The following is a 6055-nucleotide window of genomic DNA, read 5'->3' on the forward strand; positions in this document are numbered from 1 at the left end:
CATCTTGATATGAATGAACCAGGTGAATCCTGTGCTTGGGGTTGGCTTGAACACATGTATGACTTCATAGTCCACCTCCGCTGTGACACACATCCCCCAACAATGCCACACCTATTTCAACATGGCCACAGTTTCTAATAGTGCAACTCTATATGGGTCAAGCTTTCAAAGACATGAGTATCTCTGTGCTATAACTATTCAAACTAGCATATTATAATAATTTGATTCCTTGAGAACTTTCATGGTGTGGCCCATTATCACTCTGGATTGGATATTTCTTTGTAATAACACCAATTGCTTTACTTCTTGCTATCTTATCAATAGACTTGAACAAATTGGCACAATTAACAACTGGGACCTCATGAAGGTGAAAATATTCTGAAAGTCAAAGGCACTGTCATTAGGACAAAATAGCAGCCTACAGACTTGGAAAATGTTTTCACCAATTTCACATCTGATAGAGGGTTAATATCTAAACTATTTAAAGAACTCAAGAAACCAAACATAACAAACCAAATAATCCAGTTAAAAAATGTAGTGCTGATAGGATCACAGGTGAGGAGAACCCAACATCTGTCCCACTAGGAGTAACTGGGACCAGCAGAATCTAGGGATACAGGAACCCCACCTATCCAGTGGCCTGAGTTCCTTCCTATCTGGGCCAGATCCATGAGCAGAACTTGGTCATGAACTCTGCAACCAGTCCCACAACCCCCAGAGAAGCTCCAATCCCAGGCTCTCTAACATGCGCAGGGTCATAGGAGCAGAGGTAAAGAGGATGCAGCATCTGTCACAACACCACCTGGAGTAACTGGGACTAGTAGGATCCAGGGATGCAGGAACCCCACCCAACCATTGGCACAGGTGAGTTCCTTCCTATTTGAGCCAGTGGCCTGAGCAGACCTTTGGCTCAAACTCTGAATCCAGTCCCAAAATACCCAGAGGGAGTTCCATTCCCAGGTGCTCTAACATCCCCAGGATCACAGAATCACAGAATCATAGGATCCCAGGATGCCAGGAGTTTGGCCACACCAGGATCTCAGGTTCCCAGAGGCAGCTTTATTCCTAGGAGTTGAGACACACTCAGGATCCCAGGATCCCAGGATCCCAGAATCACAGGAAGACAGAGACAGCTTTACCCTGAGGAGTTCTGACACAACAAGATGATAGGAAGGACAGGCTCCAGTCATATATAGGGAGGGTAGTTAGCACTCGAGATAACCAGATGGCGAGAGGCAAGCTTAAGAACATAAGCAGCAGAAACTAAGGTTACTTGGCATCATCAGAACCAAATTCTACAAGCATAACAAGTCCTCGACATACCATCACACCAGAAAAGCAAGATTAAGATCTAAAAGCACTTCTCATGATGATGAAAGGGGACTTCAAGTAGTACACAAATAACTCTCTTAAAGAAATACAAGGTGACACAGGTAAACATATAGAAACCCTTAAAGAGAAAACACAAAAGTCCCTTAAAGAATTACAGGAAAACGAAACTACAAAGGCACAGTAAATGAACAAAACCATCCCAGATCTAAAAATGGAAATAAAAACAATAAAGAAATCACAAAGGGAGACAACCCTTGAGTTAGACAACCTAGGAAATATATTAGGAGTCACAGATGCAAGCATCACCAACGGAACACAAGAGATAGAAGAGAGAATCTCAGGTGCAGAAGATACCATAGAAAACATTGACACAACAGTCATATAAAATGCAAAACACAAGAACTTCTAAGCCAAAGCATCGAAGAAATCCAGGACACAATGAGAAGATCAAACCTATGGATTATAGGTGTAGAAGAGAGCGAGATTACCAACTTAAAGGCCCAGTAAATATCTTCAACAAAATTTTAGAGGAGCACTTCCCTAACCTAAAGAAAAAGATGCCTATGAACATACAAGAAGCCTACAGAACTCCAAACAGACTGAACCAGAATAGAAATTCCTCCCATCTCATAATAATCAAAACATCAAATAAACTGAACCAGAATAGAAATTCCTCCCATCTCATAATAATCAAAACATCAAATGCACTAAACAAAGAAAGAATGTTAAATGCAGTAAGGGAAAACTGTCAAGTAACATTTAAAGGCAAACCTATCGGAATTCATGCTAGAGACTATGAAAGGTAGAAGATGCTGTGAAGATCTCATATAGACCCTAAAAGAACAAAAATGCCAGCCCAGGCTATTTTCCCCCTCAAAATTCTCAGTTACCATAGATGGGGAAAACAAGATATTCTGTGACAAATTCAAATTTATATAATATCTTTCTACTCATCTGTCCCTACAGAGGTTAAAAATATAAAACACCAACATGAGGAAATTACACCCTAGAAAAAGCAAGAAAGTAATCTTTTAAGAAACCCACACAAACATAATTGCAACTCTAATAACAAAAATAACAGGAAGTAGTAATCACTTTCCCTTTATATCTCTTATCATCAATGAACTCAACTCCCCAATAAAAAGACCTTGACTAATAGGCTGCATAAGTAAACAGGATCCAACATTTTACTGCATACAGGAAACACACCTTAGTGACAATGACAGATACTACCTCTGAGTGAAAGGTTGGAAAATAATTTCCATGCAAATGGTTTCAAGAAAGAAGCTGGAGTAGCAATTCAAATATCAAACAAAATCAACTTTCAACTAAAATAATACACACAACTATGATTTACATGAGAAGAAAGCTTGATTTAACAAGAGATGCATTGTTATAACAAATAAATATGTTTAAGAAGAAGCCAAGAAGGACACAATCCACATGAACAGAGTACCAGTAATGTAGGCAACCTGAATAAATGAAAACAGAACCAAATATTCTAGACAATTCACCTCAGTATGCCAAATAACCCCTCCACAAAATGATGTTCAAGTGGAAAAGACGTGATATCAATCTCCATTTAGGCGCAGCAAATTGTGGTCAAAACATTGCAAGTCTCAAGTAATTTTGGAAACCTGAGAATATAATGTCCTCCAAGACTTTTGCAGTCCTGGGATGGAATGAGTACAGTCTTTAAGTTCCCTGTGCTTCCCAAACTATTTCGGAATATCTATGGCATCTACCCTCGAATTGACTGAAATAAACACATTGGAGCTTCTTTGTTGGATGCTGAAAATCTAGAGAAGAAAATCAAATAGCAACATTATATAGCAGTTTATAGTTATCAAATTATACCAGATTTTCAAATCACTCATATAAAGATTGTATTTGTCTCATCTCTAACTCCTTCACTCTTTCTAAGACAATCATATACAACCAATACCCATTGTATGGTTGAATAAGACTCAAATAATTTAAGAGTGAGTTCTGAGATTCCTTACTGTGGAAGAAGAGGACAAATGGGTATGATTGAGGACTGAAAGTATGACTGATTTAAAAGTCAATGATACAATAGAAACAGATCTCTAAAAGTTGGGGTCTTAACCAGATGCACTTAGCACTTGAAGTGAACAGAAGAAACAAACACTTATCTAGGACTTATTGGCTATTTAGTGTCTTTTGTTCCATATCAATTTGAGGATTTTCTTTCTATTTATGTCAAGAAGGAGACAAGGATGTTGATTATGATTTCATTGAATCAGTAAATGGTTTTGGTAGGAAGTTCTTTTTTTTTTCCATAATGTTCATTCTACCAAGCTATATGCTTGGGAGGTCCTCAGATTCTAATATGTTTCTCTTTCTTCACACATTTAAAGTTTTCATTGTAGAGTTTTTTTTTTTTACCTTTTTTTGTTATGTATATTCTAATACTTTATTTTACTTGAGGAAACTGGGAAAAGGAGAGTAGAGTATCCATGATCTCTTTCTCAGCATGTTAGTTACTCATATGTATTAAAACTGGTAAATTTTCTATGTCAATTATGTATCTTAACACTTTGCTGAAATTATTGATAATTTCTACAATGTTTCTAGTCAAATTTTGGGAACATTTGGTATAAGATAATATAATCTTCAATTGAAAATAATTTGACTTAATATTTTCCCCTTTGTATAATTTCTCTTGCCTTATTGCTCCAGCTAAGGTTTCAATCATATTATGGTTGAGGGTTAGGGATAGTGGGCAATCCTTTCCCATTCCACATATTAATGGTGCTTATTAATGGTTTATTTCATTTAGGATGATACTGGCCATGGCTTTGCCATATATAATTTTTTTTATCTTGGAATATGTTTCCTACAGTCCTACTTGTTCTAAGGCTTTTATTAAGAAGGCATGTTGAATCTGTTGAATCTTATATTTTATGGTTGTGGGCCTAGCCCATAACAGCTGAGCCATCTGTCCAGCCCGGAATGTTGAATCTTATCAAAGACTTTTTCCTTTTTCTTCCTTCTATTGAGATGATCATATGATTTTTGTCTTTTCATCAAAATGTAAACAAAAATAATATAAAAATAATGTAATAAACAAAATCTATTTTGTTTATTACATTTATTTCTTATATATGTTAAAAATAAAAACAAAACAATGATCATTATTAAAAATAAAAGAATGTCATAGAACACCAAAAAAAAAATATAGTGCTAATCTAAACACAGAACTTTCAATGTAGGCATTTAAAGTGGTTGAGGAAACTTAAAGAACCATTCTGTATCCTTAACCATCAAGGAAATGAAAATCAAAGCTACTCTGATATTTCATCTTATATCTGTCAGAATGAGTAAGATCAGTAACAACAGTGGCAGTTCATGCTGGTGAGAATATGAAGCAGAATGAACACTCCTACATTGCTGTGGGGAGTGAAAAAATTACAAAACTACTGTAAAAATGAATATGGGAGAAGCCCTGACTGAGTTGCAGTTGTTAAGATGACCAAAATAAAGGCCATTCCCAAGGAGTCTGAAGCACAGGTAAGGCTGCAGTGAGGAGCACGAGTGTGAAGAGGTGCTGGTCAACCTGAACCCCATTGCGCAGCCCCTGGCTTCTCGCTGCCTGATGTGCAAACTCTACCAGTGCATCAAGAAGGCTGTGAAGACTCATAGCAAGGAGGTTCAGAAATTTGTCAGCATGGCAGGAAAGGGATCATGGTTTTGGCATGAGACACATTGCTGATTGAGGTGTACTGCCATCTTCCAGTTCTTTGCAAGGAACCGAAGTTGCCCTACATCTATATTCCTTCTAAGACAGACTTTGGTGAAGCTACAGGCTCCAAGAATCCCATTTGTGTGATCCTAGTGAAGTTACATGAAGAATATCATGAGGCCTATAACAAGTGCCTAGAGGAAGTGCAGGTACTGCCAACACCTTGTCGAGAGACTTGTGCTGCAACCCAATTCCTGTTTCAAGAGATGCTGGGCTGCACCCTAACAGTATCTCCATGGTTTTTTGATGTGTGTATCTTCCCATGCATCTCCAGCAGCTATTCTTGGAAGTAGAGCCAGAATCTTTGCCACCATTGACATCTCCTGTTGAGTTTTGATGAAGATAGTTCCAAGAATATGGGATAGAAGTAAATTCTAAGGCAAAAATGAAAAAAAAAAGTTAATATGGGAGTTTCTCAGAAACTGAGAATTACTCTACCTTAACACCCAGTTATAACATTATTGGGCATATACCTCAGACATGTTCAAAGAAATAATTTCTAATTATACTCTGCTATACCTGTAGATTGGTTCCTAGTCCGTTTGTCATCAGAGAAACTTCCTTCTGAACCTAATGGAACAAATGGAGAGAAAGCGGTCTGAACATTTGACAGAGCTTCAGAATCCCCAGGGATTTTAAAAAGTAGAGGTGTGGAGAACACCAGAAAAACACAGCCCACAGAACCAACTCAGTAATGTTTATAGGGCTCACAGAGACTAAAGCAGAAATCATATAGCCTGCATGGGTCTCTACTAGGTAATCTGTCTGCTCACATGCTGTGGTTGTTTACATTCGATTTTTGTGGGACTCCTATCACTGGCAGTGACAGTGACTCTCACTCTGCCTGCTCTTGGGACACTTTTCATCTGACTAGATTCATTAGCTCAGCCTTAATATGAGAGTTTGTGTCTAGTCTATTTCTTCTTCTCTGTGTTCAGTTGATATCACTTGGAGAGTTCT

The 6055-nt window shown here is 37.7% G+C and overlaps 1 pseudogene; it reads left to right on the forward strand.

Moving 5' to 3' along the window:
• Window positions 1–4821: 4821 nt before the first annotated feature.
• LOC127677954 (H/ACA ribonucleoprotein complex subunit 2-like) lies at window positions 4822–5388 on the forward strand (annotated as a pseudogene).
• The last annotated feature ends 667 nt before the right edge of the window (window positions 5389–6055 follow it).

This window comes from Apodemus sylvaticus, chromosome 2 (genome assembly GCF_947179515.1).
Source record: "Apodemus sylvaticus chromosome 2, mApoSyl1.1, whole genome shotgun sequence".
Taxonomy (NCBI): Eukaryota; Metazoa; Chordata; class Mammalia; order Rodentia; family Muridae; genus Apodemus; species Apodemus sylvaticus.